At 36.2% G+C, this 27,741-nt stretch overlaps 1 long non-coding RNA gene across 1 annotated transcript; it reads left to right on the forward strand.

The window, feature by feature from the left end:
* The first annotated feature begins 442 nt into the window (after positions 1–442).
* On the forward strand, positions 443–27,741 carry LOC124960187 (uncharacterized). Its single transcript, XR_007104043.1, has 4 exons — positions 443–520; positions 1,503–1,548; positions 20,367–20,491; positions 26,351–27,741. It is a non-coding gene; the product is annotated as an uncharacterized LOC124960187 (long non-coding RNA).

Raw genomic sequence — 27,741 nt, forward strand, 5'->3', positions numbered from 1 at the left:
ATTTAAATTGACTAAAATGGGACAATGAAAGTGACATACAAAATAAATTCATTATCCATGATCTATAATACTCAACTAGTAGTAATAGCAATAATTTCTATTCATCCTTCCTTGGTAACTTGAAAATGTAGAGAATTTTCCTCTTTTGAAATTTCCAGCAGATGCTTTATAAATGTGTTCTTTTTTCTGTACTTGGATATATGCTGAAGTATTTTATCTCACATATCCAGTCTTTTGGTTTTACAGCTGCTATATAGAGGCCTTGGCTATGTAACAGATCAATCACAGTTATTGCAAACTATTATCACTGATTCTTGCTGCTCTTGTTTCCTTTTCAATATTTGTCTTCCTCTTCCATCTATACTTCATTCCCCATCAGCCAGGTCAACTTTAATATGTTAGAATCAAAGTACAATTTGAAAGATTGTTTGGTGTGTTTAATTTCAGGAAATTGAATTATGCTTATCCTGCCTCTGCTACCTTAGACTCAGCATTATGCTTTAGACATCCAGCCTTAGAGGTATGTGTTGAATGTGTCTGTTCTTTTGCATTCTGCATGTGTTTTTGACATTTTATGCAGCCGTGGCCTGACTGACATCACATTTCCAGTGTGGAAACAATGCCAGGATGCAGATTCTTGCTCTTGTCTCTGTGTTTGTTTAAAAGATTCTTTGGACTATATTGCCAAAAATGTAATAACTGAGAAATAGCATATACACACATCCTTTGTTTCCTTGAATGCTGCCAAATTGCTATCCAAAATAGCTACATTATTTACACTTTCAGCAATGCAAGGAGGTTCTTGTTTTCTTTGACATTTCTCTAATTGCTCAGTCTCCCATAACTTAAATATCTATTTTTATATCTTTTTTTCCCTCTCCTGAAAACTTCAACAACCACTTCCTACACTAACTCTTAGTTTGTTGCTAATATTTGCATAACTAAATTTATTGACCTGTCTGCTCACCTTCCTGTGAACATGGGGTCCTTTGGTTATCAGTCAACATCTTCACAATGTACTTTCGAAAACTTCATTCCTGAAAATTCTGCTTCCAGAGCATTGATTCTTTGCATTCCACTAGATCATTCCAGTCAGTACACAAACTTACTAAAATATCACTCATCTTTTGAAAAGCAACAATAAAAACAAAAATCCTCCAATTTTCCTCCAGTCATTACCTTCTTTTTCTGCTTCCCTTTACAGCAAAGTTCTTAGAATTATCTGTTGTCACTATCTCCATCGCCATTCCTCCCTAATACTATTAATCCCCTTTACTTCTGTTTTCTAGAAACATTAGTCTTCTTTTTTTTTTTCATTGTTGTTGTTGTTTAATTATATCATTTATACTACCTGTTCCCTTGTGTGGGATATGCTCATCCTGGCTGGCTCTTCCCTTTTATTACAACTTAGGTTGGGTATCATTCTAGAAAAAAGTTCTTCTATAGCATCCAGTTTTACCACCCAGTAACTATTATATCTCATACTTTAAATCTCTTCCCAGAATGGACCCCTGCTGACATCTGAGATGGTGTTTGTCTACTTTGGAGGTGAGTTCCATAACTCTGTCTTGTACCGTGTCCACCAGGACATAAAAGTGTACCTGCCACCTACCTCATAGTCAATGAACATTCATTGATGGAAATCTGTTTGTTAGGTTGACAGATGATAAGATCAGAGGAGTACTGGGTCCCATGTCCCATGAAACCTCTTAGGTAACTAAAACAGATGCCCTGGGACCTGCCAGTCTCCCCCTTCTCAGACCCAAGAACTGCTCTCCCAACTGCTATGAGTGATCAGCAGACAGGACCCACCTGAACTGGGAGCTTCCCCTTATCCACAGAGATTTCATCTAAAAGTTATATTTAGATCATCATCTTTTTATTGAAATCAGTCATAAAATATTTGTGAATTTTAAAAACTTATATTGAAGAATCTAAAGATCTAAGTACAGCTCAATGACAGGAAACATCAGGGAGAGTCTCACCAAAGAAACTATCTAAATCATTGATGTTTTCTACATTTGTCTTGCAAATGGATTTGCACAGTACTGTGTATTTTACCTTCCATATTCTCCAAATATATCTCCAGAGATATTTTCTAATTTTATCCAGAACCCATGGCTTCTAATATAATCTAATATAGATTGATCTGAAGAAGCATGCATCTGATAACTTTCAGATTATCAACTATTCAGGGAATTGTGTAGATTTTCATTCTATTTAACAGAACACTGATAAGCTTACTGTTTAATTTCTGGCATTGTATAGAAAAAGGGAGTTAGTAAAAATCCTGCCTGAAATTGCAGACAGGTTCTACTATTCTACTGAGTTTCAAGGTGAACAACAAATCATTTGCTGAGTAGTAAAACATCCTTTCTCAGTCCCAGTTTGACTTCTCCTACTCCTGATTCAATTCTTCAATGTCTATTGAATGAGAGAAAGCAAGAGTTAAAGTGAATTATTATTCTTCTAAAAGTACTATGACTTCATATCAGATTCCCATCTTTCTCTTAAAGGGGAAAAAATTCAGAGAGTCCATTAACTCAAAGAACATCATCGGAGGAAAAGGAATGTGTGTTTTTCTTGCTTATATGCTTCATAAATTGAGAAGATGAAATCTTTGTAATAGAATCTCCAAAAACTTTCAGTTCATGGTTTTATTATTACTGACATTTCCCCCAACTCAAGTTAAGTTCTAGGAAAGAATTTCATGGTGTTACATTTACATTTGGCTATCTTTCACAGGATTAATACAGTTTAATTTTAAGAATGGAATAGCTGTAGCTATTTCAACAATGTATACTTACTATTCAAATAATAAATTTTATTGTGTATTCTCAGAATTCTACTGAGAGCTATAAAAGAATTGCTAATCAAATATAAAAATTCAATGAATGCCATGATTCCATAGGAAATGCAAATCTTGTTAATTAAGAACCTACGTAAGAATCTCCACTTCATGACTCACAAGTAGGCACTTAATACATTTTTAATAGTGATACATATTTACAGAAACTTTACCTCAGTAAGTTATCCTCTTTTATCTCCTAGAGAATTAACATTTTATGAGAAAAGTCTTAAAGTTATATTTTATTTTCAAGTCTAGTTCTTCCCTTATTAATGTTGTGTCACTCAATATATGATTCAGTGTCTATGTAGGGGCTTGACTGAATGATAGAATTTGGCTGCAGACCATAAGCAGAGTTTGTCTAATATTCTCTGTACAATGCAGAAAGTCAAACATTCAGGTTGCCAATAATTTTTTAGAGTCTGAACCTATACAGTTGAGCTGATAGTTTACTTACTATGCCTTCTCATATTTTTATTTATCTAACATAGACCTCCAAGAGAACTAGTCTGTTTTTTTCTATGCTTCTAGACTTAATAAGTTATCCTGAGCAATAAATTCTACTCAGTTGTTGTTTTCCCAATGAAAAATCAAATATGTCACAAAACTTTCTTTGAACAGTAGAGCACAGTGGCTACTCTATAAAATTTCCAAAAGCTTTCAATTTCATGCTTTTGTTACTCCTGTTTTGCAACACATACCCTGTCCCCAAATCAAGCTAACTTCAAGAAAGAACTTTGGAGCATCACATTTACATTTTTTCTGTTTTCACAGGATTAATACAATTTAATTTTAAGAACCAAATAGCTTTAGTTGTGAGAATTACACAAGTAAGACTAGAATAAGGGCTATATTTGAAATATAAATGAGTGGTAGTGTGGAAGTTTCCAGAGGTGAGAAACTAATTTTGATCCAGATGATTAGGAAGACAGTGCAGAAAACAAAGAAATACAATGGATTTCAACATGAAGGAAAGGAGGAGGATGTTGTTGGAAAAAATTATGAACAAAAATCTGAAAGTGCCATTATTATTTTTGGTGACTTTGGGAGGAGGCAGAAAGTGTGAATGAAAACTGTTGGGTTCAGGCAAGGAAGGACGTTCAATGACAGACTAAGGGGACCGAATTGTATTTCATGGGAAGAAACCATAGAATATTGGTTTAAGTAATCAAGTACACTTTCATTCAATTACTTTGGAAGTGCAAAGAATAAATTGGAGCATTTCAGAGGGCAGGTGTGGAGAGGACAATTATTGCTTACTACATGTGCAGGCAATCCCTGACATTTTCTAGTGGGTGTCATGTGACTAAATTCTTTTCAACAGGAATTGGGAAGTGAGATAAGCCCTTCTTGTGAGTCTTTCCTTGTACATTGTAAAGTTATGCTGTTGGTGTTGAAGTATCCAGCTTTCACTGTGGATTGCCTGTTTCTCCCTTGATTCTGTCAGACTTTTCTTCATATGTTTGGGAGCTATGTTTTAGGTGCATGCCTATTTACAAATTCTATATCTTCTGGATGTGTTAACACTTTTGTCAGCATATAATGCCTTTCACTATCTTGTGTCTTTTACTGAAAGTCTATTTCATATAATGCCTTTCATTATTCTTGCATATTTTACTGAAAGTCTATTTTGTCTGACATTTTCATGCAAGAAAGTACAATTCATCCAGCTCTCCTCTTTCTCTGAATCAGTTTGGTTCTGAGATTTTGTTATTCCATCTGAATTTTAGAATGTTCTTGTGTAAAAATAATTGCTATTTTTTATGGGAAAAACATTGAATCTGTAGATAACTTTAAGTAGTGTGGACATTTTAATCCTATCTGGTTTTCCAATCTTTAACCACAGGCAGTGCTCTTTAAATGTGCTTGTTTTCTAAATTTCCTATTCATATGGTTTATTATTAGCGTATGGAAACACAAGTCTTTATAATTTCTTATAGGGCAGTTGTACCAGCAACATATTCTTTCAGCTTTCATTTATTCAAGAAGGTCATTATTTCCTTTTAATTTCTGAAGTATAATTTTATTGGATAGAGAATTCTTGATTGACAGTTTTATTTTTCTTTTACACTTTAAATATATTCTCCCACTGCCTTTTGAGGATCTCTTGTATGTGAAAAGTTGTTCTATCTTTACACTTTCAAAACATAGCTTTTTTTGTCTTTTGACAATTTGGTTATAATGTATCTCTGTATGTGTGATGGTTTGAGTGTTTCTATTCTTCTAAAATTTATATGTTGAAACCTAATCCACAATATGATAGAATTAAAAGGTGAGGACTTTGGGAGGTTTAGTGGTCTTAAAAAATAGGCCCCAAAGAGTTTATTTGCCTTTTCTACCATGTAAGGCTGCAGAAAGAAAGGTGCCATCTATTAAGCAAACAGTGAGCCTATATCTTGATCTTGGAATTCCTAAGTTTCCAGAATTGGAAGAAATGGACTTCTGTTGTTTATAAACTGCCTAGTTTATGGCAATTTGTTACAACAGTCTGAACAAACTAAGATAATTTCAATCTCTTTTAGTTTATTCCATTTGGTATTTGTTGGGCTTCTTGAATGGGTAGCTTCATGCCTTTTATCAAATATTGAAACTTTTAGCCATTGTTTCTTCAAATACATCTTCTGGCCCTTTTTTCTCTTCTCCTCTGGTATTCCCAATATGTACATATATCCATACGCATGCTTAATAGTATTCCATGCTCCATGGCACCAGCACAATAGTGCATGCCTATAATCCCAGTCACTCAGGAGGCTGAGGCAGGAGGATCTCAAGTTCAAAGCCTGCCTTAGCAACTTAGCAAGGCCCTGAGCAACTTAGCAAGATGCTGTCTCAAAATGAAAAATAAAATGGACTGGGGATGTGGCTCAGTAATTAAGTGCCACTGGGTACTGAAGGAGAGAGAGAGAGAGAGAGAGAGAACCTCTTAGGCTAAATTCATTTGTCTTTATTCTTTTTACCTATCCCTCAGACTGAATAATTTCCAATATGTTTTGATCAAATATACTATTATTTTCTCTTTGGCCTAATATATTTAGATAATTATAGCAATTCCTCAAATTTTAAAATGTACTTTCAATATTTAGTAATATGGATTATGATATTTCCTAAATGTATATTTTTGTGTCTATTAGAAGACAAAATTGCAGTAATTTTTGAACATAAATCATATATGCATAACCATGCCTTGAAATAATTTTAGATGTGCCAGATGGTTGCCTCTATTAGTTAGATAGATTAATTCTATAACAACCACAAATTATCAAGGGCTTAACACCATAAATATTGAATACAGGATAGGCCGAATGTAGGTTGTTGAAAAGGAAGTGTGCCAGTTCTCTCTGTGTAACCATTCAGGGACCAAACCTTATTTTGTTCATCTCCCAATTCTAAATCAATAAAATTTCCCTTTAGTTAACAGGTAGAGAAAAAAAGTGAGTAGGAGTTATAGGTAGTTATCTATGGGTCAGGCCTGGAAATAGCAACACTGCCCACCTGTTTCATTCACCAGAACTCAGACAAATGATCACATTTATCAGACAGAAAGATTGGAAGAGGTGTTTATCTATTTTTCTAGGAATAAGTGGGGGAGAATAGATATTGGTAAGCACTGTTTATCATAGTGGTTAAAAGATACTTTAATGCATGACTTTGAATTTAAATCTTTGGAGAAGAACCAACTTCCACAACTCTTTGTGTAAATAGGAGTCAATAAAACTGTTATAAAGTGAAAACTTGCAGTTTACAGGAACAATGTCCATTTTAAATTTAAAATGAACCTAAAAATGTGGAATATAGTTTTTAATGAGAAATTTATTGTAAGTGCCAGAGGATGAGGAATTAACTACTGTTGATTCAATAGCAAAGTAATTTGATAGTGGAATGCTTGTGGAATGAATTCAAAAGACAGCTGCCAAAAAAAACTATAATATTAATATTGTTCATTACATAGTTAAAGTACTGTTATATTGAATTTGGTTTTTTGTGTGGATTAGTATAAAAAATAAATAATTACATTAGTTACAATCAAGTTTTCATTTAATTGGAAACTTATATAGCTCACTAAATTGTAGAGGAAAAGAGTGCAATTGTACTTTGCTTGAGTGGTTAAAAAAGTAAAATGATTATGTTACAAAGAAATGTTGACAAGATCAATACAGATGATGTCTTTTATTTTTACATTGTACTTAGTTATTTACTTTCGAGTGTGACTGCATTTTCTATTTTTAATATTTGGATAGGTAATACACATGACTTTGAACACATTTTTTTTAAAAAAATTAAAATTAAAAGACATATAATGAAAATTTTTGATATTACTGAAGCCAGAATTAAGGACAGTTAGTGTAGAAATAGAAAATCGGGTCAATTCAAGGAAATGAAGCCATGAAGCCATCTGCCTTTGGAAGTTGGAGACTGCCCCTGGAAGAATGGAATATCAAAGATCTCCGGAGCCCATTGATTACCAAATTTACCTGCCTTTATCAAGGACTGCAAACAAGGAGCTGCTAATTAATGCCCCCTGGCCCTTACCCGCCTGAATCACCTTGGCCCTCCCCCTGCCCTTGGCTTCTCACTTATGCAAAACCGGGCCTAGTCACGAAGGCAGGAAGGAGAGATAAGGGGGGAGAGAACTGGAGAACAAAAGAGACTTTAACCTATAAAAGATGCAGGGTGTGCTCACTTCTTGGGACTTTAGAACATCAGCCATGGCCCCCTTCTCCCTGCCGGGAGAAGTCTGTATTATTCCCTTTAAATAAACCTGCTTAATATGCTTGCCTTGGCGTGCTTCTCTAGTGCTTAATCTTCAACATTAGAAGAAGCAGAACTCGTCACCAGTAAATGGCGGTATCAGATTTGGAGGCCCCAGCGAGATTTACGCCAAGGTAAGTAAGCTTCTCTCTCCACACACCCCACATCTGTTTGAGGTGCATCTTTCTTTCTGTCTCTTTATTTTTGGAGGGCAAAATGGGCACCCGTCGGCTACTTAAATGCAGTTAGTGCAGCCGCCATCCTTAAGACTCGGGTGAGAGGTTTCCCGGCCCAGGCAAGTTTCCAATCCCCTGCTCTGCAGGCATGTTGGGGCTCTGCTGAAGCCGTTTCCTACTTTTCTGTCCAGGCCCGGAGCGCAATTGCCGCAAGTACACAGTGTCCCTAGTCCTGATCTGCCCAGGATGCGTGGAGGTGGAGGAAGGGTTGGAGCAACTGCGGGGTTCTCGGCCCGGGCTACTCTCGGGTGGACCCCAAAGGTTCCTTCTCCAGACTCCCCCTCCCGACAGCCCTGAAGGGTATCCAGGCTGATCAGTAGACAATGGCACTGAGGGAAAGCGCCAATCACCTTTGCCTCCGTATGGGCCGTACAGTGCACAACACTCCCACACATCCACTCCCTCCTGGATGCTCCCCTTCCCTTGCCGGTCAGACATTAGGAATTCAAGCTGTAGGATTAAGGCCTGGGATGATTAGTATGAAAATGCCCAGGTTCCCTTTGTTCGCATAGTTAGCCTTCACTAGTCTAGACATCTAGAGTCTCCCCATTACTGTTCCCATGCTTAAATGTGCTCACTGTGTTCTCTTTAAGCTGCAAGAGGGAGGCATTTAAAAACCCCTCCCGTGAGACCCTCCAAGCAAAGGGTGTTATACGCCTAACAACCAATAGATGTCCCCTCACCCTCCGGAGATTCCTTTAGTTTACAGGGCAAGAAGATAGGTAAAAGGCACACTTTTTACTTTTGTCATTGTTTTTCATAATTAGGAGTTTATAGTGGCAGGGAGGAAAGCAGTAATGCCCTTAAGTCTGAATCCTCCAAGGGTCTCTAGCACAGGGCAAACTAGAGCCCCAGCACTTTGCCAAAGGAGGCCAGAAATACTTTGGCAAAGCCAGGTAGTGAGAGACGGGTTTTCTGGACCGGATTGAAGCTCAAACTTAGGGAGACGTCCCTGCACATAGTCTCCGGCGCGGGTGCCTGAGGTCTATTTTTCTTTTCTTCCACTTAGATGGGAGCTTCTCTCTCAACAGTATTGCCAGGTTCACCACTAGCCTGCATACTGCTAAATTGCAAATGAAAAGTGCCTTTCATATGTTACCATGCTTGACAGCAATAATCTCTACCATGAGAGGAGAAAGTCTTGAGGAATCGCCCACTAAGGGAGGAAAATTGAGGGAACCCTCCCAACTTAGGATAGGCAAAAATAAATTTAAGGAGGCTTTTGGAGGATCCTAATAAATATTGAGATGTTTCAAAACTTATGCCAGGTATTTGACCTCACCTGGAAAATTATGCTATTAACCATCTAGAGCACAGGCACTTCCCAGAAACCATCCAATAATGAGTAGGATGCCTAAAAAAACTATTATGCAGCCTTCAGGAAAGTCCTGCTATTTTCATGGAGAGACTTAGGAAAGCAATAAGAAAGCACACCACTCTGAATCCTGAATCCATAAAGGGCCACCTACTTTTAAAGTATAAATTTATCATTTAGTCAGCCCCAAATATTTAGAGGAAATTTCAAAATTGGCACGTGGCCCTGATCAATCCTCAGATGATCTTCTCCAACTTGCATCTTCCATTTTTAATAGACATCAAAGGAAAGAAAAGGGAACATATAGGCAAGAAAAAGGACTTATTAAAGATCATTCAAACTGATAGAAACTTTTAATGCCTTGCAATAGTCCATGCAATTTGCCCATTTTAGGAGTTAAAAAGCAAACTGCCTAGTCTAAGACCTTAGAATAATGAAGCAGTAATTTCCCCCATCCTGTAGTTCTTAATCCATACACTTTTATCTTGGATTCCAACTGCTGCTTGGTTTACTGTTAGATTTAAAAGATGGTTTTTCCTGTTTATGCTAGACTCTGAATAACAATTTGTTTGCCTTTGAGGAACCAGATACTGTATCTCAACTAACCTAGACAGTATTGCCTCAGGATTTAGATGGCCCTCACCTGTTCCGGACAAACCTTAGCTAAGGACTTAACAAAATTCAGAGATAAAACATTCTGTGATTGTTCTCCAGTAAGTAAAGTACATCCTTTATGTGCCTCCACCCAGGAGGAATATCAAAAGGCCATTGCAGAACTCCTAAACTTCTTAGCTAATAGGAATTATAAGATCTCAAAAAATAAAGCTTAATTATGTCATCAACAGGTTCAATGCTACAGGAAATAGCCACCATAGCACAATATTCTGCCCCAGGAAGGGGCCTTACTTCAAGCTCCTGTCCTCAGCTTACCTATGAAGCAAGATTTAACCTGTTTGTCACAAAAGGGGAAAATAAATCCTGGATAGACAGCCATAGGCAACTCAATAACCAATGGCATATCTCAGTGAGGAACTTAGCAAAGTAGCTTCATTCTCAAAAGAAATGGAAAATAAGGTCTCATAATTTTCTTTGACATCCAACCTGTCCTAATGAAATGACTAAAATGCCCTAGGCACAAAGTTTCTGTTAAAACCTGTTAGGTCCTTCCAGATCTCAGTCAAGGCTTACATTGAAATGTAAATAAAGGAAGCCTAAAGGCTCAGTAGGAGACCGGTCTCAAACCCAAGAAAAAAAAGGTAAAAAGAGCCTTACCTAAACTCCAGCAAAAGTAAATTTTATGGTGCCTTACTAAAGTAATTAACGGCCGTATCATTTTTCCAGGACTCTTGTTTTTTTTAATTCTATATATTTTTTGAGCTCATGATTTTTTTTTGATAAGTTCTATTTTTTTTATTCAACTACAGCTTTTGAACATCTGTTACATTGCAATGGAGATTCACCTATAAAGTTACAAGGCCTTTGATTTTGTGTTATTTGTATGTCGTGCTGTCTGGTGTTGTCTGTATCAAAACTGAGCACTCCTAAAATTAAAATTTAAAAATGGATCCAAATACTTTTAATTCACGTGATTTAAAGGTTCAATTCAAATTGGGTAAACTAATGAAAGTAAAATGTCTTTGAAAATAACTAGCAAGTCTCTAGGTGGTCAATCTAATAAAATATTGATGTTAATAATATGTCTAATATCAGTGCTGGCCATATGGCCCAACTTGCAGAGTGCCTGCCTCGCATGCTCCAGACCCAGGTTCGAGTCCCCAGCACTTTGGAATTGCGGAAGTAAAATGTCTAATATCAATTGTTTCTAAGACTTTTCCTCAACAGGAAAGAGACAGCAAATACTGTTCAGGACACTTGTCTGATTTCTTGGTTTTTACAGAATAAGGGAATTGGAGTTAACATGTATGGGATTATTCAAATGTGTTTGTAGAGACATCTGATTAATTTTCAAAGTTAAAATGCTAATTGTTAAATAACATCAAGTACTCTTAACTCTTTAAATTCCATGGGGTATCATACTTAAACATTATTGGTGTTTTTATAGGTTGGTAAATAAAAGGGTTTAAACTTGCTTTGTGTCATCACTAAACTAAAAACAAGGTTACTAAGAGTTATGCCTAACAAGTGCAATTCTATGTACAAAGGGTCCCAAAAGTTTCAACTGTGTTTCAATTAGAGTACTATAAACAACAAAATATTTAATCTTATTAAAATAGAGCAATTTATCTAAATTCAGAAATTTCATAAGAGTTGTTTCAGAATATGAACAAGAAAGGGGTCAACGAATAGGAAAGAGAAAATAAAAGGTTCTGGGTAAGAAAGTGCTTGTGTGATGAAATACATGAGGGTCTAAGTAAGTGCTAAGAAAGTCTGTGTACGTAAAGGGCAAGTTTCAACAAGTTTGCGTGTAACTAAGTTGGTTGTATGTATGTGAGACAGCTAAAGCTATTTAAGGTTTTTCCTAAGGTGAAACACTAATGTTCTGATATAAACCAAAGTTTAATCTATATGGTAAAATGGCAAGGATTTCTTAGAAACACTAATTTACTCTTAACTTTGTGTCTATTAAGTTTTATTCTTTAGAACAATTAGTCTTAAAAATTGGGGTGTATACAATTATGGTTAAACAACTGTTAGAGTATTGTACTGTGTTACAGAGTCTACATTTTTCTTAAAAAAACTAAATTTGGTAAGAAAAAGTGTCAAGGTAATTGTAAAGTGGTCACTAGTTGTATATTAAATGTGTTAATATTTTTCAGGTATACAAGTTTTAAAGCAGGGAATTTATCCAGCTGCTATTCACCAGATTAAACTTGTCTGTAATGGTAATTTTAAGCTTATAAAGAGTAAATTTTATTGGGGATTAATTTCTATCATTTAATGTTCTATTATAGGACCTGTTATCAATAGGGTACATGTAAAATTGGTTACTTTTTACACTGAGATAAAGAATTTCAAATGTAAATGTATTTCTAAACATTAGAGCCTGACTTGTTTAAAGGTTAATTTTGTGAAACATGAAAATATTTTGCCACTTTGACACACAAAAGGAAAGTTAAAAGCTCTCTCAGCCTTTCTTTGATTCATGTTTTAGATACAATGTTAAATTGTGTTAATTATAAAGTTTATATAAACTCAGGAAACAGTATATGTAGACTGCTTCATGATATTTAAGGAGGAAGCAAAGATCAACATCAGAATAAGAACACTTAAGATCTGTAAAGAGCCACGCCTTACCTGAGATAAGGCTCTGCCTCCCACCTTACTGCATGTTAGAGTGACTCCAAAATAAGTCAGACTTCAGCTTATTTAAAGTTATATGATCTCAAATAGGGAATATAATGTGGTTCTCAGTCAAAATTCAAGATAGCTATTATACAAGCTGAATATATTTTTACTCTTGCTAATTTCATTTTGTAAAATTGTTACCTGTTAATGTTTTGCAGAAGTAGGTGCTTCAAGAACACGCAACCTAGGTAACTTGTGATAATAAGCCATCACCTAACAGATAGTGGTAACTTCCAGAACTAATGCAGACTCCAGTTAGATAAAAGGGTAAATAACTGTAAAGTTATGGACATTAAAGTTAAAGCCCAGTACTCTTACTTTATGACTGGTGAGACTGGCTTGCTGGATGATTAAGATCAAACTTAGAGATTGGAATTAAATACAGAAGGCAAGATAGACCAGTATTTGGATCTTTTGCTCTCAGTCAGCCTGAACCCAGGGAATAAGAGGACTTCTCTAAGGAGTGCTGCAACTCTGGGTCACACAACCTCCTGATCAAGGAGATTGTTGAGACTAGAGGATGAAAAATCACTCAGTGCATCTGCTGCAAAGGAGGGTCATGGAAAAAGGGAGACATCCCTTAATGCTTCCAAAGGAAGTCACCTCATCAAGGAGACCCCACCTAACCAATGGCACTGGTGGAGCTAAGAAGCTGCTCTTAAGTTCTCTACAAGTGGCCCCTGTGGGAACTCAGCTGACTCTTTAACAAGACAGGAACCAGGTCAATTTGACCAGCTTGATCTTAGACACCCAGCAAAACAGTTAAAACCAAAATATAGTCATTCTTGGGCATTTAAAAGAAATAATAGTTAAATGTAACTTAAGATGTACACTTGTATTCGCCCACTAGAATAAAGACTGGAAGCTACAAATGAAAGAAAGATTCTTCAGCAAATGTGCCTGATAACTATCAAGAGAAACTGCCAGAGTCAGAAGTTTTTAGTCAGTTTAAGGCCTGCAGACCTTCCTAAGCTACACAGGTAGACTTAACCTATGTTTGCTCATATGATTAGCTATCCCTAAGTAACAGAAGTATAGAGATCTCTACTAAACACAGGTTATACCAATAAAGGGATATTATTACAAAAATCAGATGACATTAAGTAGCTTAACTATATTTTTTTTGGGACATCTATGACATTAAGAGTTAAATGTTGTGTTTACATTCCTGATAACCTGGACAATGTTAAAGTTCCCAAATAAAGGCCTTGTCCTTTCCAGCCTTTGCTAGGCCTAGTTATGGGAACAATTTCTCAGTTCTTCCACCACCTGGTGAGAGATTGACTTCTGTCATTTTCATGATACTCAGTAACATTTACTTTGTACTAATCTCATTTCAGTACTCATGTCTTTTTGTTCTTCTATCATAGAAGCACCCACCCCCAGATGACTTTACAACCTGCTCTTCCCCAACCAGACTTCTACCTTGGACCCCTCGATTGACCCGATTTTTAAAAAAAGGAACTCCAAACTGCTTTACCCCTCGCTGCCCCCTTTCAGCTTCGAAGCAGCCAGAACGACCGACGCCCCCTTTTCCTTAAAGCAGTTAGGAGTTCCTATAGCTAAAGGGGGGAATGAAGCCAGAATTAAGGACAGTTAGTGTAGAAATAGAAAATCGGGTCAATTCAAGGAAATGAAGCCATGAAGCCATCTGCCTTTGGAAGTTGGAGACTGCCCCTGGAAGAATGGAATATCAAAGATCTCCGGAGCCCATTGATTACCAAATTTACCTGCCTTTATCAAGGACTGCAAACAAGGAGCTGCTAATTAATGCCCCCTGGCCCTTACCCGCCTGAATCACCTTGGCCCTCCCCCTGCCCTTGGCTTCTCACTTATGCAAAACCGGGCCTAGTCACGAAGGCAGGAAGGAGAGATAAGGGGGGAAGAACTGGAGAACAAAAGAGACTTTAACCTATAAAAGATGCAGGGTGTGCTCACTTCTTGGGACTTTAGAACATCAGCCATGGCCCCCTTCTCCCTGCCGGGAGAAGTCTGTATTATTCCCTTTAAATAAACCTGCTTAATATGCTTGCCTTGGCGTGCTTCTCTAGTGCTTAATCTTCAACATTAGAAGAAGCAGAACTCGTCACCAGTAAACGGCGGTATCATTACCCCTATAGTTAATGACCCTGTTCCAAATTGGGATCTCAATAAACACATTATTTTCTATTTTCTTCTCAATACTTGTAGAGATTCCATTTGTAAATATAAGCAAATAGAGTTACTATTTCAACTTTTTCTTGCGTATGATATTGTACAACACACACTCTTTTTATTTTCATTAAAGGTCTTCCAGTGCAAAGAGAACTTATTTGTTCTTTTACTTTTTTGGAAAATCTTACAGGAAATAGTTAAAAATAAAAACCAAGGGGAGCACATGATTTACTTTGGTTGCAAATGATTACTCTTTGGAGTCTAATGAATGTAGACAAGACTCATTAGAGAGGTGGAATGGACTATTTTAAACAACAATTTACATGAAATTTCAAAAAAATGGTCATTTGTAAAGAGGTAAGTGATAGTATTCACTAAGAGCAACTCAATCACTAGTTAACTATAATTTGAAATAAAACAAATGCTCAAAAAGCTGTATTTTAATGTTATCTAAATTTACTTCCAGTTCAATTACACACCCTCCCTCCCCCAATATATTTTCTTTCTACAAGACTGTTTCTGAGAGTCAGCTAGTTTAGGTAACAAGAGAGTTAAGTGTAATTGCTCACGATTTAAATAAGAAGATAACTGTTTACTTCCTTTCAATGTGCTAATAGTTTTGCTTTAAAAGTATGCTATTCCTGAAAAGATAGTAGTTATGATTTTTTTAATCATCTAAAATATTTGGAATTAATCACATGAAACTATAAATGAGTGACTGTCTTGAAATCTATACATAAAACAAATTACCTCCAATTCCAAACTCATTTATTGGTAGTTCTTATTTAATCTTATACCATTCTTTAAAAAGAGAAATGCTTCTTTTACTTTTTGCCCACTCAACATCTGATTTTCCAAACATCATTTAATTGTCATGGTCATGGACATCTCCCAGGTGAGATTTTTAGAATATACTCTCATAGCTTCTGGCTATCAGCAAACCTGTGCTTTTTTTCAATTGAAGGAGTGGAATCTTGTGGATGTCAGTGCTTCCCTTCCAATATTCTTCAGGCTCAGCTAGATAAATTTCCTCTGGTTGACTAGCTTCAATTTCATTAAAAGCTGTTGCTTGTGAAAGGGTTTGTGGAACTGGAACAGTTTCTGTATGTCATCCAAATTTGATGAATTCTTTATTGTCTGACTGTAGCAAACAGAAATTCAGAGACCTTAGTAGGTCTTCTTGCTTTTTCTGAGCTGATTGCTTCTCAGTGTTGTGACTGGAACTTCCCTCTGTTACTGTGGTAGCTCTACCACTTTGTGCCATCTCCAGCTTCTCCCCTAGCTCCTTCCCATCTACCACAATCCTTGCCAACTCTGAAGCCACGCCAAAGATCTCACCTCTCTCTCTCTCTCCCTCTCTGTTTAAATAGCTATGAAATGGACTATTTATGAATATACCAATCTTCCTTTGAGAAGACACTTGAGTGGTATTTTTTTATTATTACAAAAATATATTATTTTGTACTTGTGCAAAATATCTGTCTGGTGATTTCTCAAAGTGGGATTGCTGGTCCAAAAGCTATATATGTTTGTCATTTTGATAGAAAATATCAATTTTTCTCCATGGGCAACTCCATGGACCATACAGGAGAGTGCCTTGAATGCATATTTTCAGATACAATTTTTCTAGCAGAGTCTAAAAAGTGCTTTAATAATGTAGTACTTCATCTGGTTATCATTCCTGGCACTCAGACGTTAGTTTCTAACATCATCTTCCACAAAAAGGAACCAGAACTTTAAAGAGAGAGATGACTCAATATTTTTGAGACAAAAAACTTCAAGATGATTCTGGAATATTTGTTCATCAGGAAAATAAGAATGTTGTCTAAATCTTAGGGACTCTGATAAATGGTAGTACAACCATCTCGAATGGGTTCTTTCTAGACAAGTTATGATAATTGTAAGGGACAGCAGAAAGGAAAATAGGTACTCAGCACTATCAGTCTAGTATCAACAACTTAGATCTGGCATGTATACCCCATTCATCCAGAATATTAACAATGTAACAAGAATTTTGAATGTCTGTTATATTTTGTTTTGGTCTGGATTTCTAGCTTCAGTATAATGTTCATATAGGAAAGTGCAAATTATGAACACACACAAAATATTCATAAAGTGAACACACCCATTTAACCACCATCTGGTCATCAAGAAAGTTATCATTAGCTGTTGCTAAAACCCACTTGTGCCAATCCTGAACAAAATCTCCTCTGTCTTACACAAAGATCATTGTCAGCCTGATTCCAAATGCCAGAGGCCAATTTGGTCATTAATATATGGCATACACAGAGAAATACATACAAATTACATGAATAGCTCTATGAATTTTCACAAAGTGGAAATACCCATGTAATCAGTATCCAAATTGAGATAATGGAAAAAAAGCATGACCAACATCCCCAGAATTCCCACTGTGGTAACTTGTAACATCTTTCTGAGTTTTAAATGCAATGGGATTAAACTGGCAGCTCTTTATGACTGCTTTCTTTATTTCAAATTTATGCTTATGAAATTCATCCTCATTTTCACATGTAGTAGTTTATTTTCATTGCTGTTTAGTAGACATTTTACAAATTCTATGAATAATGCTACTATGGTCATTATTTTGTTGTTCAGCTACAAAACCTTAATGGGCACTAAATCAAATTTACGATTACTCCATTGTATAATTGCTTATTTTCCTATATATCTTTATATAGCATATAACCTCCTTAATGGATTAAAAATATTTTATTTCTTCCTTTAATAACTGCTATAGAAAGAATAGGTGTTCAATAAAGTTAAACAAACTTATATAGTGTCATTTTATATAAATGTACTTTTAAGGTCATATTCAGATTTTTAAAAATAGCCAAGAAATCTTGCTTGTGTTTTGAAAGCCGTAGAAGTGTTCCTTCGCAGGGCTGATTGATGCTTATTCTGTTAGGTAATTGCATCTTTAGAAGTCAGACTGATTGCCGTGGTAAACTATCCACTTCTAAAATAAATAAAACAAAGGACTTGAGAAAAACAGTTGTTCTTGGTTCAAAGAGAAGCCTCCCAATTCACAATCGTTAAAGTCATCCTGTTAGCTAACAGTTATCTTGGTTATTTCTTCATTATTCCTTGAGGACAATGTAGGATAATTGCTTTAACATTCAAATTAAAAAGCTTTGGGAATTCATGACAAATGGATGCAGATACAAAGATAATATTTGACATTTTCAAGGTAGGGGTCTTTTTTCCATATTACTTTTATTATCCCAAAGGCTCACCATTATGCCAAAGAGTTAAATGTCCCTAAGAGCTGGAGCTGTGCCTAAGTTCATTTGCAAAAAGACAATCCTTTAAGGCACTATCTTTTACACCAGATAGCATTAGTGACAATTGGAAAACTGAATGGAAATCTCCCTAACTCTATTAATAAGGTATTAATCAAACTTTCTTATTGAAAAATGAATGACTGATACTGACTACATTCTGATTTTAAAAATAAAGCCAGCATCTTAGACCAAATGACTATAAAATGATCTTAATTAGAATGGTGGTTTTAAAATTGTCCTCATTTTTTTCTAGCCTATAAAACCTGGGGAAAAAAATTCTCTTATAGGATAAAAAAAGCTGAAAATAATATTCAAGTAATCAAACTTATTCTTAATTTTTCAAGTTATCAAAACTATACCAAAAATAATTATCTTCTAATTTTAAAAATCCATTTAATGTGCAACACCAGGAAATACAAAAAGTTTTAACAATGCACTCAGGCAAAGCAAAGTGAGACCAGTAAAGATAGTACAAAGTGAAAGAGGAAATAAAATGGTTAAGCTTTTATTTCTTAAATTGACCTCTGTTACAGAATGAGTTGCAAATGCTTTTATGAAGTGTTTTGATTTGGATATAAAGAGTCTTCCTAAAAAGTCATGTTGGAAACATCTAATGCAGCAATGTTTGGAAGTGAAATGATTAAAATTGTGAGAGCTGTAAACTTATCAGTGGATTAATCCATTTTCTGGATTAATAATTTGAATGAACTAACTTGGTGGTAACTATAGGCAGGTGGGATGTGGCTGGAGGAAGTAGGTCACTGGGGGTATGTCTTTGGGGATTGTATTTTGTCCCTATTGCCCCCTCTCTCTCTGCTTCCTGGATGCCACGAGGGAAGCAGCTTTCCTCCATCACACCCTTCTGCCATGATGCTTTATCTCATCTGAGGCTCAGAGAAATGGAAATAGCTGACCATGAACTGAACCTTTGAAATCATGAGCCAAAATAAACTTTTCCTTGTCTATTATTGTCAGGTATCTCATTCACAGTGATGGAAAACTGATTAAGACATAAAGAAAAAAAATTAATAAGCTGGGCATTCTCAGTCCTAATAAAGAAAAAAAAAACATTTATATTACAGTGAATATAGAAGTACTGTAAAGATCAGATTGTAAATATGGATTAAACTATATATTTTGTGTGTGTGTGTGTGTGTGTGTGTTTGTGTGTATGTGGCAAGTACAAATGGTAGCTTCATGACATTTCTTTTTCATGCTTCTATTTTCCTAACAAAACCTTTTGATTTTAAGGCAGAAACATAGTTGTTAATTACACAATTTATATCTCAGTCTCCTTGGCAACTATGGTCAAACATCTGAGGGTATTCTGGCCAATGAGATGCAGATGAAAGTTGCTGTGGGGCTTTTCTTTCTTGTTTGCAGGGACAAAGTCCACTTGGACTTTACCTCTTTTCTCTTTTCCCTTCTTTGTGCCTGAACTGTGGGCGTATAGCCTGGAGGTGCAACTTTCATGTTGTGACCACGAGATGGTAAGCAAGAGGGTAAAGGTCTATACACCAGGGACTACAGATGCAAAAGATGAAAGACCTCAAATGCCTGATGATACTGCAGGTTAAGGAACACCTCTAAGAGATTCAGATCTATGGAAAATACTAGGTCACATCCCTCTGTATGTACAAATGAAACATCTTGGTGACTTGGGTGTAGTTAATAAAGGAGAGAACAGAGCTCACAAAACATGTTTTTGTTTTTGTTTTTTAATTTAGGTGACTGAGTTGCTTATCATGGCATTAAAGGATAAGCATCATATTTCATTGTTTACTATTGACTATTTGCTTATAAGTGTTTTTCCCACCAGATTGTAAACTTCTTGGGGAAAGGGACTGTTCCCAAGTTCTTCACCATTGTTTTCCTTGCAACCAGCACTGGGAGACTAAGCATGAAAAAGATGCTCAATACATTTTTGTTAAATAAGAAGTGGAAAAAAAAAAAAAAGATTGGGATTCCATTCATATGGTTTGTGGGAATGGTAATTTTGGAGTGAACACTAGTAGTTAAGATTATTTAAGCACTATACAATTCAAATATTGTATTGTACTATGAGTTTTATATGCATCAACTCATGTACTCTTAAAATACAAAACAAGCCAAGCACACGGCACATGCCAGGGATTTGGGAGCCTGAGGCAAGAGGATCTCAAGTTCAAGGACAGCCTTGGCAACTTAGCAAGACCCTGTCTCAAAAATATCAAAAGGACTGGGGATGGAGCTCAGTGCTAGAGCCTCCTTGAGTACAATCCCCTGTCCTGAAAACAACGACAACTAAAACAACAAAACACTAAGATTATATCCGTTTTTAAAGTGAAGAAATTAAGGTAACAGAAAGTTCATTAGCTTGCTTGAGGGTCCACAGCTCAAGTAGAAGAGCTTGAATTCTAATTCAGTTCATCTGTTTTCAGAGATCATGCACTTAACCAGGATTCTCTATTACCTAGACCTCCACCCTCAGCTAAGGGAAAATTATGCATCTGGATTGGAATGTCTCCAGAAGAGCTGGACCAGCTATTGTAGGAAGTGTCACAAGTGACTGCATCCATTCGGTTAAGCCTCTTGCTGTCAGGTATGCACATCAAAAATTTAGATCTGATCCAGTTGCTGCTGTTAATTTATCTTAGGGAAGCTGACTTAATACTGATTCGTAAGAGACTAAATTATCAAATGACTCATTAGATATGAGAATGCAAATTGAAGGTAGAATAAACACCCATACAGGTAAGAGGTACTTGGAAAAGGTTCTGAGAATAAAATAAAAACCAGGTAGATTAGTTAAAACATTTGAACCTTAAAGGCACTAGAATCTCCTACATCACTAGTGATACATCTTCCAGGTAGACCTGCTGAGCGCACTCTCCCTCGAACAAGCCAAGCATTTCTCACCATTTTTCACACTTGCTCTGCTGTCTGACTTGAGTCTTTCTGGTTGACCTATTATTTCTTCAGGCATCAGTTGATTCTTGCTAACATGACTATTCTTGAGTAGATGTGCTCATTCACAGTTAAGTATGAAAGGGCAACATTACTGGTTTCTCCACATTACTTGTCTCCCCATCACCCATACAACTTACTGACCTTCATCTCCTGGTGTTTAGTTACAGTACACAAAACAGAACCTGAAACAGGCCACCTCTGCTTTAAGATTAAAACCTCCATCTGTGCTTCTGTTTCCCAGTCCATTCACTTTCTGGATGGTGACTGTTCTTTATGGTCTGTCCTCTCTTCTACAGTTTCAGCCTTGATTTCCCCAACTAAGAAGAAATGATCAAGTTTCAACCATTACAAACAACAACAAGGCCTCAATCTCCTGTCCCCTTGAAAGAACAAGCAGAGAGAAAACCTTCAATCCTGTGTCTCCTTTAAGTGCTTCCATACCTGCTCCAATCCACAGCCAACTTCCTTAACTAGTTGATTGATCTGCATTGACTATTTCTGCTTCCTTACATCTGTGACTTGCCAATTCACTATAGTCTAACTTTGGCTCTCACTGCTTTAATAAATGTACTTTGGCACACATCCCCAGTAGCATCTCACTTGTCAAATTCAGTGATTTTTTTTTAAATATTACATCTTCCTTGACCCCATAAGCTTTTGGTACTCTTGAGTACTTCCTGTGAAAAGCTTTGGTGTTACCCCGATGACACTACTTCTCATTTTATTTCTCTATTTTCTTCCTGGTTAACTTCGAGTGCCCTTTTTCCTTTCTCTCAACTTTAAGTGAATGTGTTCTACAGGACTCCATCGGTAACTCTTTGTTCTTTATAAATTCTATCTCATGACAACACATAGGGAGAACTTTAGTTCTTTCTTGCATCAAACATCAGGGACTGAAGATAAAGCTAAGTGGATAGTGTTCAAATGCTCTATTGGTAATTGCAAGGGAAGCTGAAAAACTCCACATGCTAAATTCTGCACCTTACCTTAACCCTTAAACCTAGCTTTTAATAAGCGTTCATTGAATCATGTATCTGAACTTGCCGAAAAATGAGAGTGAGACAGGTTGAGAGAACTTTATGGAACCTCATAGAGCGGATAAATGACATTTATCGACAGATTACAAGTTAAAGAGAATCCACTCCTATTATTTATGCCTCCCCAGAGTAATGATCTGAAGAACTGGAGATCTAGAACCATTGAAAGCTCACAAGTCACATTAGGAGCCCAGGGGATGAAGGTCTGAGGTTAGGAGACATTTGGATGCTACCATCATTCAGGTGTGTCAGGAAAAATTAGATGGTGTCCCAGGATGGAATCTTGGCCATGAAGTGGAACAAAGACCTGCCAGCCTACCTTCTTTCCATCTTTCCTGTACATTTTTAATTGGCATATATTTTCTCATTTGTCTATTATATCACTGTCAGTACCAATTTCTATTATATACTAGGGCTCAGAGGCAGTATCTTAAACAAAGTGTGGTAGCAGGAAAGTGGCAAGGCAGGGATTTGAACCCAGATCTAACTTCTAATCCTTCTACACCTTGCTCCTTATAGACCAACCCTGTAATAGGGAGAGGAAGAAATATGCCCTTGAATATCTCTTCCATAGTTATTTATTACAGCTAGACTCCAAGGCAAATCATCCCAAATTTTAAATTAATATGTAACAGAAATTTATTAACCATTTAACTTTAGTAAAATATGAGCAAACCTAATAATGAAAATATCAAGCTGAACTTTTAGAAATTGTATTAAGATGTTACATAGTCAAAGTATCACAGTTGGAGAAAATTAGGAAGGCCAACCCTGTGAAAGTATTCCTCATGTTTCTTTTCCAGACTGAAAAGCTAGTCCCTTTGAAAGAACAGTATGTAACTCCTGACACCATGTGGTCACTCAATGTACTACTCTTAACACTTTTGAAGACCCATGGCCCTGTTAGGAAATAAGTCCAATAAAATAATCGCATATGGTAAGACACATTACTTCACTTGTTGCCATTTAGTAACTAGAGATCATAGTAAGAGGCATTAGTATGTTATTATCAAGTTCTTCATGTCTGTACTTTAAGCATTTATTCTCAGTTTTGTTGCTGGTGTTGGCATATGCATTTAGGAAGACAGAATCACTTTTCAGATTTCTAAGAGTGAGCCAAATAGTTTGTATGATCCCTTCTTAGCTAAGACTAAGACTAAAATTATGAAAAACTGCCTTTAGAATCAAATGAAATTGGGTCACTTCACATTCTTCAGCCTTTACCTACTGCCAAGGCCTCTTTTAGCCATAGCCAGCACTCATTCCAGAGCAGAGTACCTGGGACATCATTGCTGCCATCTCAGGCACTGGCTGGTGCTCTACAACTGGGCCTTGTCAGCGTCTCCACAACCATAGCTAATACCCTAGCACCTTCCTGGTGACAACCAGTGCTCTGTTCTTGAACCATCCATCCAGTACAAGCTTCCTCATTACCACGAAAGCTGCAAGATGTCCATCTTTTAAAGGCAACACTCAGTCTTCTATCAAAGCACTGCCTAGGACCCCAGTGCTAACAGAACTTTGAATGTAATGGCTCTTTGAGGTCTGTCACTAGGCAGGGTGCTGTGTGCTGTGTGCACACCTGTGTCCCAACTGCTCAAGAGGCTGAGCCAGGAGGATCACAAGTTCAAAGCCAAACTCAGTAACTTAGTGAGGCCCGAAGCAACTTAGTGAGACTCTGTCTTGAAATAAAAAATGACTGGGGATGTTACTCAGTGTTTAAGCACCCCTGAGTTCAAACCCCAGTATCCCCCCCCAAAAAGGAAATCTGTCACTAGAAGCAAATAGCACTAGTTCTTTTTTTAACTATTTTTTAAAATTTCTACAGACTGCATTTTGATTCATTGTACACAAATAGGGTGCATCATTTTGTTTCTATGGTTGTGCATGATGTAGATTCATACCATTCATGTAATCATGCATCTACATAGGGTAATGATGTAATGATGTCTGTCTCGTTCCACCATTTTTCATACCCCCACTGGTTCTTTAAACTGGTATCATGTCTAGATACTTAAGTTTAACTTTCAAAATTTAACCATTTGAGATTGCAGTAATGACACAAAGATTCCACAGATACAAGAAGACATAGCTGTAAATTTTCCTGGAGGAGTTTTTCAAAATATAATACTGGTGACAAGCCTATTCTTGTGCGTGTAAGTTTAATGTTCTAATTATTCGACTTTGCTTTTTGTCAGGTGTGAGCCATGTTTACCAACAATGTATTCACCTTTGGAGGTTCAGGAAGTGCCCAGATAGAGATCAGCTGAACACACCTTGAGCTAGAAAATCATTACTGAAAAGGGGATTGATATACACTTCAACTTTAAAGATAAACCTGTCAAAGATAATGTTTTATTGCATGCGCATGTTTTCCCTGCCACAGGAAGTTTTAGGTGTTTCGCAAAATTTTAAATATAATTTAAAATGCTTTTATATTAGTATTTTTATTTCACCAAACTACATCAGAATTCATCACATATATTTCAAGTATATTTCTTTTTGTTGGAACTTTTTAAAAGCTTCACAGAAATACATTATACATGCTTTTCTATATAAAAGGGGCTATTATAAGTGATTTCTTGATTGATTAATGCCACAAAGACTATCCATATAAGTTAGCTTTTATAAGTTCTAGGAAATCTAGTCAATCAATGAGAAGAACAGCTCAAATGCATTACAACTATGAGTCATGATATTGATGTAAATGTTCTATATGAAAGTCAGCACAGGGTTGTTATATTTTGATATTAAACAAACATTTGTTAAAAAATTGACCTTGGATTATATTAGATTCTGGGAAGAAATTCAAATAATTTAGTTTTTCTGGAAAGAAAGGTGCTGCTCTGTGTTAGAGAACTACAAAACAGAAACATAAGTAAATAAATCTTTTTAGAAAACTTAAATCTTTTAAGCATAAAATTTCATTCCTAATAGTATATGGAAAATAGAAAAATAGTAAATTTCCAGTGGATGCCTGAGAGTCATGACCTTAGCCAGGTGTTAAAGGTGAAGATTACCAGTGATGGCATGTGACATCATGTACCCTGATTTTATGTAATGAGAAAGGTATTTCACCTCTGTAGCATTCTTTTGAAAAATTCCAAACCCCAGTGTAGTCATGAGGAAAATATCAGACAAACTCCAATTGAGAGATATTACATAAATGAGTATATTTCAAGGTTGTAAGAAAAGGAGAGGCTGAGAAACTGTCGTAGAAGAGAAGAGGTGAAGAGACATAACAAGTAAATGCAGTGTGGTACCCTGGATTGTATCCTGGAACAGAAAAAGGGCACTCATGAAAAAAATGGTAAAATTCAAATAAAACCAAAATTTAGTTAATAGTAAGAAAAAGTGCATCTCCTAGTCATTTAAAGTGGAACAAGATGTTGCTTTTGTTGATTTTTTAATTGTAGTATTAGTACTGAATCATTTGCATTTTCTAGCAAACTATCAAAACCCTGCAGAGAATTGTAACTGTGTCACCCAAATCAAAGTACTTCTTAAAATATATATTTAGATTATCTACTGCTTCTTAATCTTTTTTCAGTTGTCCATGAGTCCTGAAATGCAAATATTGTCACATACTCAAGAATTGTTAGGAAGCAATAAGATTTCAGTTTTGTGTGACTGTCTGAGTAGTGGAGTATTAATCTAAGACATGTGGGGATGGGTAGGGCTTGGTAAGAAAGTTCATGAATGTAAGTTTACAATATGATGAGTTTCAGGGATTTGTGGCAGCAGTTACAGGTGTGGCTCAGAGGTCAAGGGGAAGAACTGTCAAGTGATAGAGATGACATAGATTTGGGGGTCATCAACCAGGAATATGAATTCCTTAGACCACTGAGGCCAGAGAAAAACACCAGAAAGAATTTCTCTCAATCTACCTGTTTCTCTCAACAATGTCACAAGCATGCATGGAAGAAGCAAGTGGTAATATAGACTACCAACTTTTGCAGCAAGCCAGAGATAGTCCAGTCTAAATTTTATCTCACTCTTTGATTGCAGACCTCTCATTGACATCTGATGGTGCAGGTGGATTTAAAAGATGAAAAGCTTCCATAGATTCATGAAAGTCTTGTCATAAACAGAAGGCCTTTCATGAATTCAACAGCAAAATGAGAGAAACTTTTCAGGAATTTCTAGTCAGAAGAAATCCTGCTGGTTTTACTGTGGCTAATTACCAATTTAAAAATTGTTTCAATTCTATATAAAGTAGATTCTTAGATTTTAATTCATCCTAAGGAAGAAAGAAGAGCCTTAAAGTCACAGTGTTTGCCCATATAGATTTCCTAGTTTTTTAAAAAAAATTTCCTGTAAGTCTTTTTACATTTTTTATTGGGACTTAGAGGCTTTGTACAAAATTGATGGTGCATTTTTATAAGTCTAGATAATGGATTTTGATGTTTGTTGTACATTTGTTTCAATCATTTCCTTTTATTTACATATACCAGAGGTTCCTGGAAGAGCTCTTCTTCAAGGTGGTTCTGCATTGTCCAGCTTGGAGGCCAGAATGATCAGTCAATTGCTAAGATGCTGAACTCTTGCCAGAAGTATTTAGGTTGGGAATTGCTATCATTTCTCACCAAATAGAACTTGCCAAAGGTAAATTTGTTATGAGGAAATGGAGAACAGAAAAAGATGTGGAAGAAAAATGAAGCATTTTCTCCTAGAACTTGTCCTGGTGAAACCTCAGAACTAAAAGGAAATTTTGCAACAGATTAGCATTTCCCAATCATTTGGATTGTGTTCTCAAATTTGTTACCCATTTCTGAAAGGTCAAAAAGATCATACAGAAAAATGTTGCCTTGAGCATTTGGAAAAGAGAGAGCTAAGAAAACAAGACATTTTAGGAAAGGTCTAAAGCAAAATGATTGGGAAAAGAATTCAGGCAACAGTGGTTGGCCAAGATATAAGAAAGAATGACCATAGATGGAAAAACTGGGCCAACATGCCCACTCCTGGTCTCCTCTGGAGCTATTTGCCATGCTTGCCCCAGAATCTACCAGTTACCTGGCTAATATCCCTTTGCTCACCTTCATGGTATGAAAGTCTTAAGAGTTATAGATTAAAGTAGGGAGGTTTCTTTGGAAAAAGTTGCATGCTGAGTTGGAAGAAAGACGGTAGAAGGATCTTGTTCCCCGAAACCCAAGAAAAGAAGTTTTGAGAATCTCAATATTTGTATCATGCAGTCTGCAGAGGGCAAGCATCTGAATCACACCTGGAAAATCCAAGGGCAAGAGCTGTCTGACTGCCCTGGCAATATATAAAAGAGAGGTGACTGTTGGGGACCACACAGCATACTCAGATTTTTCTGGGGCGAGAAATGTGTGTTTGTCAAGGAGCAAATATTCATCACATGCAAGAGCGGGAGAGGTGAGGATCTGAGTCATTATTTTCATTTCTATCAGAAGAAACAGACCTTACAGATTTTTATTTTGACTTTATATACTATATTTTATAAAGCATTTTATATTTTAGTTATCTGAGTTATCGTAGTATAAATGGTCTGTCATTACTTTCTCTGGTTATCTAAAGAGCTAGATAGTCACTGGTAAAAAGAAGAGAAATGAATGAAAACATGGTTTTTATTGTGGTAAGATGTGGAAAACCCCCTCTCTTCAGACTAGCAGGTTCTAAATATTGAATTATATTTTAGTATTACACTAATTTTTCTATTTTATTTTATTTGCTTTTGTTTGTTAGAATATGAGAGAGATGGGAACTAAATATCTGCTAAGTTTCTGACATTACTCACTTACTATGATGGGCATATTTTCTGCATGGACTTCATATCCTCATGTTTACTCCATAATTAAACACCATTAACAAAGAATTTAATTGA

Source organism: Sciurus carolinensis, chromosome 1 (genome assembly GCF_902686445.1).
Source record: "Sciurus carolinensis chromosome 1, mSciCar1.2, whole genome shotgun sequence".
NCBI lineage: Eukaryota > Metazoa > Chordata > Mammalia > Rodentia > Sciuridae > Sciurus > Sciurus carolinensis.